General features: G+C 52.6%; 1 protein-coding gene across 3 annotated transcripts in view; it reads left to right on the top strand.

The window, feature by feature from the left end:
* KIAA0586 (KIAA0586 ortholog) overlaps window positions 1–12,494 on the top strand; it is a 355,375-nt gene that overhangs the window by 214,707 nt on the left and 128,174 nt on the right. The gene's annotated exons all lie outside the window — the stretch shown is intronic.

Raw genomic sequence — 12,494 nt, 5'->3', positions numbered from 1 at the left:
TAACTGGATTGCCATTTTCTGGCGACCGTTTGTTTGGTGAGAGATTGGATGAAATCATCAAACAATCCAAGGGAAAGGAAACATCCTTACCCCAGGCCAAACCAAAAACACCCCAACAGAGGAGGGGACAGTCGAGGTTTCGGTCCTTTCGGGGTGCGGGCAGGTCCCAATTCTCCTCGTCCAAAAGGCCTCAGAAGGATCAGAGGAACTCCGACGCATGGCGGTCTAAATCACGCCCTAAAAAGACCGCCGGAGGTGCCGCTACTAAGGCGGCTTCCTCATGACTTACGGCCTCCTCACACCGCATCCTCGGTCGGTGGCAGGCTCTCCCGCTTTTGCGACACCTGGCTGCCACAAGTAAAAGACCGTTGGGTGAGAGACATTTTGTCTCACGGTTACAGGATAGAGTTCAGCTCTCGTCCTCCGACTCGATTCTTCAGAACATCTCCGCCTCCCGAGCGAGCCGAGGCTCTTCTGCAGGCGGTGGGCATTCTGAAGGCAGAAGGAGTGGTGGTCCCGGTTCCTCTTCAGCAACAGGGCCACGGTTTCTACTCCAACCTGTTTGTGGTTCCAAAGAAGGACGGGTCCTTCCGTCCTGTTTTGGACCTAAAACTGCTCAACAAACACGTAAGGACCAGGCGGTTCCGGATGGAATCCCTCCGCTCCGTCATCGCCTCAATGTCCCAAGGAGATTTCCTAGCATCGATCGATATCAAGGATGCTTATCTCCACGTACCAATTGCTCCAGAGCATCAGCGCTTCTTGCGCTTCGCCATAGGAGACGAACACCTTCAGTTCGCGGCACTGCCGTTCGGCCTGGCGACAGCCCCAAGGGTTTTCACCAAGGTCATGGCTACAGTAGTTGCGGTCCTCCACTCTCAGGGTCACTCAGTGATACCTTACTTAGACGATCTGCTGGTCAAGGCACCCTCTCAAGAGGCATGCCAACACAGCCTCAACGTTACTCTGGAGATTCTCCAGAGTTTCGGGTGGATCATCAATTTTCCAAAGTCAAATCTGACACCGGTCCAATCGCTGACATATCTTGGCATGGAGTTTCATACTCTTCCAGCGATAGTGAAGCTTCCGCTGGACAAACAGCGTTCACTACAGACAGGGGTGCAATCTCTCCTTCAAGGTCGGTCACACCCCTTGAGGCGCCTCATGCACTTCCTGGGGAAGATGGTGGCAGCAATGGAAGCAGTCCCTTTCGCGCAGTTTCACCTGCGTCCACTTCAATGGGACATCCTACGCAAGTGGGACAGGATGCCGACGTCCCTAGACAGGAACGTTTCCCTCTCTCAGGCAACCAAAGCTTCCCTTCGGTGGTGGCTTCTTCCCACTTCATTATCGAAGGGGAAATCCTTCCTACCCCCATCCTGGGCGGTGGTCACGACGGACGCGAGTCTATCAGGGTGGGGAGCAGTTTTTCTCCACCACAGGGCTCAGGGTACGTGGACTCAGCAAGAGTCCTCACTTCAGATCAATGTTCTGGAGATCAGGGCAGTGTATCTTGCCCTAAAAGCGTTCCAGCAGTGGCTGGAAGGCAAGCAGATCCGAATTCAGTCGGACAACTCCACAGCGGTGGCTTACATCAACCACCAAGGTGGGACACGCAGTCGGCAAGCCTTCCAGGAAGTCCGGCGGATTCTGCTGTGGGTGGAAGCCACAGCATCCACCATATCCGCAGTTCACATCCCGGGCGTAGAAAACTGGGAAGCAGACTTTCTCAGTCGCCAGGGCATGGACGCAGGGGAATGGTCCCTTCACCCGGACGTGTTTCAGGAGATCTGTTGCCGCTGGGGGATGCCGGACGTCGACCTAATGGCGTCACGGCACAACAACAAGGTCCCAACATTCATGGCTCGATCTCAAGATCACAGAGCTCTGGCGGCAGACGCCTTAGTTCAGGATTGGTCGCAGTTTCGGCTTCCTTATGTGTTTCCTCCTCTGGCACTGTTGCCCAGAGTGTTACGCAAGATCAGGGCCGACTGCCGCCGCGTCATCCTCGTCGCTCCAGACTGGCCGAGGAGGTCGTGGTACCCGGATCTGTGGCATCTCACGGTCGGCCAACCGTGGGCACTGCCAGACCGACCAGATTTGCTGTCTCAAGGGCCGTTTTTCCATCTGAATTCTGCGGCCCTCAACCTGACTGTGTGGCCATTGAGTCCTGGATCCTAGCATCTTCAGGATTATCTCAAGAGGTCATTGCCACTATGAGACAGGCTAGGAAACCTACGTCCGCCAAGATCTACATTTCTCGAACGGCGCCCCTGCGCCGCTCGGATGCACTCTTTGTCCTTGTCGCTGGTCAGCGTAAAGGGACACAAGCTTCCAAGTCAACCCTGGCTCGGTGGATCAAGGAACCAATTCTCGAAGCTTACCGTTCCTCGGGGCTTCCGGTTCCCTCAGGACTGAAGGCCCATTCTACCAGGGCCGTGGGAGCGTCCTGGGCCTTGCGACACCAGGCTACGGCTCAGCAGGTGTGTCAGGCAGCTACCTGGTCGAGCCTGGACACTTTCTCGAAGCACTATCAGGTGCATACCTATGCTTCGGCAGATGCCAGCCTAGGTAGGCGAGTCCTTCAGGCGGCAGTTGCCCACCTGTAGGACGGAGCCGTTACGGCTCTATTATGAGGTATTATTTACCCACCCAGGGACTGCTTTTGGACGTCCCAATTGTCTGGGTCTCCCAATAAGGAGCGACAAAGAAGAAGGGAATTTTGTTTACTTACCGTAAATTCCTTTTCTTCTAGCTCCAATTGGGAGACCCAGCACCCGCCCCTTTTTTTTGTATAACACATGTTGTTCATGTTAAATGGTTTCAGTTCTCCGATATTCCTTCGGATTGAATTTACTTTAAACCAGTTTATAATTTTTTCCTCCTTCGGGCTTTTGCACCAAAACTGATGAGCCCGTAGCAGTACGGGGGGTGTATAGGCTGAAGGGGAGGGGCTTTACACTTTTAGTGTAATACTTTGTGTGGCCTCCGGAGGCATAAGCTATACACCCAATTGTCTGGGTCTCCCAATTGGAGCTAGAAGAAAAGGAATTTACGGTAAGTAAACAAAATTCCCTTTTTCCCCGCCCATTCTCCGTGCCAGCATCTCTGATTGGTTGCAGTCAGACTGCCGGCGTTTGTGATTGGTTGTGGGGTGTAAAAATAAATAATTGGAAACAAATGGCATGGGATCACCTTTATTTTGATACCAAGCTGCAGCCTCCAGCCGTGTAGGTTATCATGGCTGTGTATCAAAATATGAGGGACCTCGTGTGGCTTTTTTTAATTATTTAGTCCCCCCCAATTTTGATACCCAGCCAAGGCTGGTATTGTGAAGCAAGGGAGGACCATAGTTATTGGGCCCCCCAGCCCAAAAATAGCAGCCAGCAGCCACCCCACAATTGGCACTTCCATTAGATGCGCCAGTTCCGCCGCTTTATCCAGCTCATCCTGATTGTCCTGGTGCGGTGGCAATCTGGGTAATATAAGGGATTGACCCCCCCCATTACTAATCGTGTAAATAAAATGAAATAAACACAGAGGAAAATCCTATTATTGCAAAAAAAATAAAAACCCTCTTTTTCCAATTTATTAACCCCCAAACAACCCTACAGGTCCAACATAATCCACATGACTTCCCGTGATGATCCTGGCTCTTTTACATCTGAAGCCATAGTGTGCAGTCATATTAGAAAATATGACCGCTCACTATGGTCTCAGAAACACACAGACTGACCTGCAGCTGTGAGCTCAGGTGAAGTCATTAAACACCATGCCAGATTACTGGATTAGGCGATGTGCACACGTTCAGTATTTGGTTGCAGACTGTTCTGCATTTCCTGGCAAAAAATGCACAGAAACCGCATTAAAAACGCATGCAGTTTCAGAGAATTTTATTTTGCCAGGAAATGCAGATTTGGTGCAGAAATGTCTGCAACCAAATACTCAATGTGCGCCTAATCTGATAATCCGACACGGAGTTCAGGGAGTTCACCTGAGGTCACCACTTGGCTTCCCATGGTACCACAGCTGTGACCTTAGATGAACTGATTTGAGGTAAACTCATTAAACTGAGTGACCTCACCTTAGGTGAAGTCATTGAACTTAATGCTGGATTAGGCAATGTGTGCACAGTGAGTATGTGGAAGCAGACATTTCTGCACCAAATCTGCATCTCCTGGCAGAAAAACGCGTCAGAGCCGCATCACATTGACAATTTGCCTTGATAGCCCCGTGGACACCAGGAGGGAGTGGGCTTATAGGATGCACTGGGGACAGGTCTTTTCACGAGGAGGTCACAAGGGACGAAATCCTCAAAAAGAAACGAAACCTGAAATGGCATCTCCTGGTGGTAAGATGCTTAGATTTGGGAAGAGAGGTACTCTTACATCCGGTGGCATCAGAGATGATATGATACAGCTTAGTACCAAAGAGACTAGACCCATGGAAAGGAAGGCTTGTGAGAGACTTCTTGGATGCCGCCCCCACAGTCCAAGCCTTAAGCCATAGGATCCTGTGGATGCCTAAAATGTTGTTACCCGCAAAAGCAGAACAACCAGCAGCATCTAAGAAGGCCACAAGTAAATACTTCCCGGCGTGGGTAATTTGTTCTGCTACATCAGCAAACTTGTCGGACGAGGCACCAGAATTGATGCCCTCACTAAGAAGTTTTGCCCAGGTGGAGACCGACTTAGCTACCCATGTGAAAGTGAAGGAAAGACAGAGGGACACACCTGAAGCCTCAAAGGCGGACTTTGAAAGGGCGTCAATGTGCCTATCGGTAGGATCTTTGAGGGAGGCCCTGTCTGGCAGAGAGAGGATGCTATTGGCAGACAGTCGGAGGACAGAGGATCCACAATCGGGGCTCAGCCCATTTCTTCATGAGGTCAGGTCCGAAAGGATATAATATATCCAGATGTTTCCCACTGTGGAAACGCTTTTCTGGGCGCTACAATTGCTTAGAGAATATTCCATCAAACTCCTTGTGATTGAAAACACCTGAAGAGGGCGTTTCACCTTGTTGAAGGAGACAGAGCGCCCCGGAGGGGGAGGCTCATCTTTCTTGACCTTAAGAGTCTGATTAACAACAGAGATCAGGCTGTAGACCATGTCCTGAAGTTTGCAAGTCTGATCTGGGTCAAGATTGGAGTCTGACTTAGAACCTAAGGCTGGGTTCACACATAGCGACAGCGATAACGACGTCGCTGTTACATCACCATTTTCTGTGACGTAACAGCGACCTAGTAAGTCGCTGTTATGATCGCTGCTTAGCTGTCAAACACAGCGACGCAGCAGCGATCATAACGTCGCTACATGTGCAGCGAGCAGGGAGCCGCGCACACTGCTTAGCGCTGGCTCCCTGCTCTCCTAGCTACAGTACACATCGGGTTAATTACCTGATGTGTACTGCAGCTACATGTGCAGAGAGCAGGAGCCGGCACTGGCAGCGTGAGAGCGGCGGAGGCTGGTAACGAAGGTAAATATCGGGTAACCACCTTGGTTACCCGATGTTTACCCTGGTTACAGCTTACCGCAGATGCCGGCTCCTGCTCTCTGCTCGCTTCATTTTGTCGCTCTCCCGCTGTCACACACAGCGATGTGTGCGTCACAGCGGGAGAGCAACAATAAAAAAACGAACCAGGGCTGTGTGTAACGAGCAGCGATCTCACAGCAGGGGCCAGATCGCTGCTCAGTGTCACACACAGCGAGATCGCTAATGAGGTCACTGCTGCGTCACAAAAACTGTGACTCAGCAGCGATCTCAGCAGCGATCTCGCTGTGTGTGAAGCACCCCTTAGTCGGACTGCGGCAACCTGAGTGTGTGGAAAAGACTAACGAGATACTGAAGCCAACCTGGAAGATGTGGAAGGCAAAGGTGATCAATACATGGAACTGGAGTGTGTGCCCGTTTCTTGGACCTTGTATATGATCTGCCATGCTGAGATGAATAACTCGGTGCATGCAATTCGAGGGGCGACCAAAGAAGCTGAGTGCACGTGCTCAGCATCATATCCAGAGGTTGTCGTTTCAAAAGAGACATATGAGTGCTACTAGCATTGCTGCTGAGGTTACAGGGGTGGGGGGTCCGCCTGTCAGTGCTCAGACCATACACCGCTCACTGCATCAACTTGGTCTGCATGCCTGTAATCCCAAAAGGAAGCCTGTTCTAAAGATGATGCACAAGAAAGCCCACAAACAGTTTGCTGAAGACAAGCAGACTAAGCACATGGATTACTAGACCCATGTCATGTGGTCTGATGAGACCAAGATAAACTTATTTGGTTCAGAAGATGTGAAATGTGTGTGTTGGTGAGGAGGACAAAGACAAGTGTGTCCTGCCGAAAGTCAGGCATGGTGGTGGAGTGTCATGATTTAGGGCTGCACGAGTGCTGCTGGGTGTGGGGGCTACAGTTCATTGAGGGAACCATGAATGCCAACATGTACTGTGACATACTGGAGCAGAGCATGATCCCCGCCCTTCAGAAACTGGGGCGCAGGGCAGTATTCTAACATAACGACCACAAATACACCTTAAGACGACCACTGCCTTGCTAAAGAAACTGGGGGTAAAGGTGCTGGACTGGCCAAGTGTTTCCAGACCTAATCCCTATTGAGCATCTGTGGGGCCTCCTCAAACAGAAGGTGGAGGAACACAAGATCTCTAACATCCACCAGCTCCTTGATCTCGTCATGGAGGATGGTAGAGGATCCAGCGGCTCCTGTGAAGCTCTAGTGACCTCCATGCCCAAGAGAGTTAAGACAGTGCTTGAACTAATGATGGCCACACAAAATATTGACACTTTGGGCACAATTTGGCCATTTTCACTTAGGGGTGTACTCACTTTTGTTGCCAGCGGTTTAGACATTAATGGCTGTGTGCTGAGTTATTAAGAGGGCACCAAATTTACACTGTTATACAAGTTGCGCACTGACACTGTACATTGTATCACAGGGTCAGATCTTCAGTGTTGTCCCATGAAAAGATACCATAAAATATTTATAAAAATGTAAGGGGGTGTACTCACTTTTATGATATACAGTATATATGTCTAGAATTAATGTGTAATCCATTTGTGTGGCCCCAGATTTGGCTGATGATGCCACACCATCTAGTTACAGCAGTCAGTGGTCACAAATTTCCAACTTGACCGATCACGTTCTCAGCAGACAGACGTTTCCCGTCAGCCATCACCAAAAATCCTTCACAGAAAATGGGAAAATGAGGGTCTGCAAAAAATGGCTTGCTTATATCTTATATGTATGGCTAGCTTTCTGTGTCTGCATTTCTCCATTTTATAAATTACTTTGTGTATAGAAAATTAAATTTTCTTTATCGTTCCTTTGGGAGACCCAGACCTTGGGTGTATAGCTTTTGCCTCCGGAGGACACACAAAGTACTACACCTAAAAGGTGTAGCTCCTCCCTCTGAGCCTATACACCCCCTGGTGAACCAGTCACAACCAGTTTTTCGCTTTGTGTTCAGGAGGCATACATCCACACATGCGTTCTCATATGATTTTTTCCTTTTTTTTTCCCTTTTTTTGGAAGAAGATTGAAGAAATGCTGGTCCACGTCTGGACTCCCGGCATGTCCCTTCTCACTCCACTGTGTCGGTGGTGTTGTAAGGTTGATTTCCAAGGCTGGAGCCTTACATGCCGTGCTCCTTCACCATCCCTCCTGGGCTCTGGATTGAAGTGGGAGCCAGCACGGTCTCCATGCCTGGCAGGAGACCGGTCTCCGGCCACAGCCCCTTGAGGACCCTGCTGGACCGGAGCACTCACCCCCAGGGACCTGGCCCTGCGTCTCAGCAGCTAACTACCTTGAGACGTTCATATGTTGGGGGTCCCTGTCATTTATTGTGGGGGGAGTGTGTGTTTACTGTGTTTTTTAGCATTTCCGGCCGGTCCTCTGGCTTTTCGCTCGAGAACCGCGCCGATGGTGCCTGCGCGTCGGCCTCGCTGCTTAAATTTAGGCCCCCGGCTTCGCTGGAGGCCTTGTTTCTGTTACCTGCCCTCGCATGTCACTCATGCTGAGGGACAGGCATGACCCCTCCCGGTGGCCGTCCTGCACAGGGGAGGGACCCTCCTCACTGCTTGTGTGCGACTCCCCCCCTGCAGGCCTCTATGGCCCTCCAGATTCCGCCCTTCCTACAGGGACGCCCAAGGTTCCGCCCCCTCTCTTCGCTCCGGCGGCCATTTTCTTGGGCAGGTTTCACTCTGTTCTGGCCCGTCCTGCACTCTGCATCCCTGCTGAGGTGCTGTGCATTGGGGGTCCGGGCTTCGGGATCTGGAGGGCACACAACACCGCTTCCAGCGGTCTGGTAAGCCACAGCCGGTCTCCGGTTGTGGACCTCTGCTATATTCTCCCTGGGATTCATTCCCTTTATAGAAGCTGTTTCCCCCCACTCAGGCAGCATGTCTCACACAAGGAGCAAGCTCCAAAGCTTTATGCTGTATGTGCTGCATGTAAGCTTCCGCTGCCTGAAGCGAGCACCTATCCACATTGTGAGGTCTGCTCTAACTTGGAGGTGCCACGGCCTGGGGTCTCGGCCCCAGTGGTCTCTCAGGCTGCTCCTGCACATGTGGCTGAACCCCCGGCCTGGGTAGAGTCCTTTTCTAGGTCTATCTCCCAGTCATTTGCTGAGTCCATGGGACTTCTGTCCAGGACTTTGATGAATATGCATCAGCCCCCTTCACAGGGTGCCTCTAATGCTCTTGCTAAGGGGCCTTTAGGACTGGAGCTCACAGAGGATTCATCATCAGGGCATGGACCCCGTCCGTCTAAGAGGCTCCGCAGGGTTTCCTCTCCCTCCTCATCCCGTGGCTCTGATTCAAGGGCTGAGGACTCGCAGGATGAGGAGGATGCCTATACAGGGGGCTCGGAGGCTAACTCCATGTGCCCCATTGCTCCTTCCGAGGGTGACTCAGAATTTAGTGACTTGATTGCTTCCATTAATTCTGTACTGGATCTCAGTCCGCCAGTATCAGAGGAGCAACCCTCTCTGGCAGAAAAGCACCAGTTTACCTCGCCTAAGAGAGTAAAGAGTGTGTTCTTTAACCACTCCAGTTTTCAGGCCGCTGTGACCAAACCCAGGGCGTGTCCTGACAAACGCTTCCCAAAGCGTGGTTCTGATGACCGTTTTCCCTTTCCACCTGAGGTGGTCAAGGAGTGGGCTCACTCCCCAAAGGTAGACCCTCCGGTGTCTAGGCTCTCAGCCCGGACCGTTGTGTCGGTGGCTGATGGCACTTCCCTTAAGGATTCCACTGACCGTCAGATTGACCTTCTGGCCAAATCCGTGTATGAAGCGGTGGGGGCCGCGTTTTCTCCAACTTTTGCAGCAGTGTGGGCCCTCAAAGCCATCTCTGCTAGTCTGGAGGAGATGCATTCCCTCACCAGGGAATCTATGCCCGAGATGGTTGCCTTAACTTCTCAAGCTTCAGCTTTTTCTTCTTATGCCATGTCTGGCATGCTGGAGGCTTCTCACCACGCTGCGGTGGCTTTGGCTAATTCCCTCGTTATCCGCAGGACCTTGTGGCTTCGAGAGTGGAAGGCAGATGCTTCTTCAAAGAAGTACCTTGCTGGGCTCCCTTTTGCTGGTTCCCGGCTGTTCGGTGAACAGCTGGATGAAATTATTAAAGAGGCTACTGGCGGGAAGAGTACTTCCATGCCACAAACCAAGACCAGGAAACCTGCCCAGGGTAGGATTCAGTCGAGGTTTCGCTCCTTTCGTTCCTCCACTGGTCGTCCTCTAAGCCCTCCGCCTCGTCCGCTAACTCAGCCAAGGAGCAGAAATCCAACTGGCGCTCCAGAGCACGTCCGCAGAAGACCGCAGGAGGTCCTGCCACTAAGGCAGCCTCCTCATGACTGTCAGATCCAGCCACGTCCTTAGTCGGTGGCAGGCTCTCCCACTTTGGTGACGCTTGGTTTCAACAAGTCTCCGATCAGTGGGTGAGAGATATCATCTCTCACGGCTACAGGATAGAATTTTCTTCCAGCCCGCCAAACAGATTTTTTCTCTCAACTCCCCCCTGCTCCAGGGCCGCCGCCTTTTCACAGGCCGTGGCAGCCTTGCAGGCCAACGGAGTAATTGTACCAGTTCCCGCCCGGGAACGGTTCAGAGGTTTCTACTCAAACCTCTTCCTAGTTCCCAAAAAGAACGGTACCTTCAGGCCCATCCTGGATCTCAAGCTTCTCAACAAGCATGTTCGGGTGCGGCACTTTCGCATGGAGTCCCTGCGATCAGTCATTGCCTCAATGACCCAAGGGGATTTCCTGGCGTCCATCGACATCAGAGATGCCTATCTGCATGTGTCCATTGCGGTTTCACACCAGCGTTGGCTACGCTTTGCAATAGGAGACGATCATTTCCAATTCGTGGCTCTCCCTTTCGGGTTAGCCACGGCCCCTCGGGTTTTCACCAAGGTCATGGCAGCCGTGATTGCGGTTCTGCACCTTCAGGGGTTGGCAGTGCTCCCCTAACTGGACGACCTTCTAGTCAAAGCGCCATCCAGCGCAGACTGTCAGCGGAGTGTCTCGCTCACTCTCAGCACTCTAGCCCAATTCGGGTGGCTTGTCAATCTGCCCAAATCCACTCTGACTCCGACCCAGAGTCTCACGTACCTAGGGATGCAGTTCGAGACTCTGCCGGCACTTGTGACGTTGCCCTTAGACAAACAGCTGTCACTCCAGTTGGCGGTGCGCTCTCTCCTGAGGCCCCGCCGTTATACCCTCAGGCATCTGATGCAGGTGCTGGGTCAAATGGTGGCGTCCATGGAGGCTGTTCCCTTTGCCCAGTTCCATCTGCGCCCCCTGCAGCTGGACATTCTCCGCTGTTGGGACAAGCGGCCTTCCTCCTTACACAAGTCAGTGGCTCTGTCGCCACGGACCAAGAGCTCTCTTCAGTGGTGGCTTCGGCCCCTCTCCCTGTCCCAAGGGCGCTCCTTCCTGGCCCCGTTCTGGGTGATTCTCACCACGGATGCCAGTCTATCCGGCTCGGGAGCGGTATGTCTCCACCACAGAGCACAGGGCACTTGGACTCCGTCCGAGTCAGCCCTTTCAGTCAATGTGCTGGAAATCAGAGCTGTACTTCTAGCTCTCCTAGCATTTCACCATCTGCTGGCGGGCAGGCACATTCGAGTCCAGTCAGACAACGCGACAGCGGTTGCCTACATCAACCATCAAGGCAGGACACGCAGCCGCCTGGCAATGATGGAGGTACAACGCATTCTTCAATGGGCGGAGGAGTCCAGGTCCACCATATCCGCAGTCCACATCCCAGGCGTGGACAACTGGGAGGCAGATTATCTAAGCCGTCAAAGCGTGGACGGTGGCGAGTGGTCCCTGCACCCGGCAGTATTTCAATCGATCTGCCGCAAATGGGGCACTCCGGACGTGGACCTAATGGCATCCCGTCACAACAACAAAGTTCCTGTCTACGTGGTTCGCTCCCACGATCCTCAGGCCTTCGCCGCGGACGCTCTGGTTCAGGACTGGTCCCAGTTTCGTCTGTCCTACGTGTTTCCCCCTCTAGCCCTCTTGCCCAGAGTCCTGCGCAAGATCAGAATGGAGGGTCGTCGAGTCATTCTCATTGCACCGGACTGGCCCAGGCGAGCTTGGTATCCGGACCTGCTCCAACTGTCCGTAGAGATGCCGTGGCCTCTCCCGGACCGTCCAGACCTACTCTCGCAAGGTCCGTTCTTCCACCCAAATTCTGCGGCCCTCAAATTGACGGCGTGGCTCTTGAGTCCTGGATTTTGACGGCTTCTGGTATTCCTCCTGAAGTCATCTCCACTGTGACTCGGGCCCGTAAGTCTTCGTCCGCTAAGATCTATCACAGGACTTGGAAAATTTTCCTGTCCTGGTGTTGCTCTACCGGCCATTCTCCTTGGCCATTCTCCTTGTCGACCCTTCTGTCTTTTCTACAGTCCGGTCTGCAGCTAGGTCTGTCCCTCAACTCTCTCAAGGGACAGGTTTCGGCCCTGTCAGTCCTGTTCCAGCTGCGTCTCGCTCGGCTGGCTCAGGTCCGCACCTTCATGCAGGGCGCGTCTCACATCATCCCGCCTTACCGGCGGCCCTTGGACCCCTAGGACCTTAACTTGGTTCTCACGGTCTTGCAGAAACCCCCCTTTGAGCCCCTTAGGGAGGTTTCTTTGTATCGTCTCTCACAGAAAGTGGCCTTTCTGGTTGCTATAACTTCTCTCAGGAGAGTTTCTGATTTGGCTGCGCTCTCCTCGGAGTCACCCTTTTTAGTCTTTCATCAAGACAAGGTGGTTCTCCGTCCGACTCCGGACTTCCTTCCTAAGGTGGTCTCTCCTTTCCACCTACCAGGACATTACCTTACCTTCCTTCTGTCCGGCCCCTGTTCATCGCTTTGAAAAAGCTCTACTTACTCTAGATCTGGTGCGTGCTCTCCGGATCTATGTGTCTCGCACCGCTGCGCTTAGGCGGTGTACCTCTCTTTTTGTGCTCACCACAGGTCGGCGCAAGGGCCTCCC

This window comes from Anomaloglossus baeobatrachus, chromosome 12, assembly GCF_048569485.1.
Source record: "Anomaloglossus baeobatrachus isolate aAnoBae1 chromosome 12, aAnoBae1.hap1, whole genome shotgun sequence".
In the NCBI taxonomy this organism is placed as follows: domain Eukaryota; kingdom Metazoa; phylum Chordata; class Amphibia; order Anura; family Aromobatidae; genus Anomaloglossus; species Anomaloglossus baeobatrachus.
The sequence above is the reverse complement of the archived record's forward strand: the minus strand, read 5'-3'. Positions and strand labels throughout refer to the sequence as shown.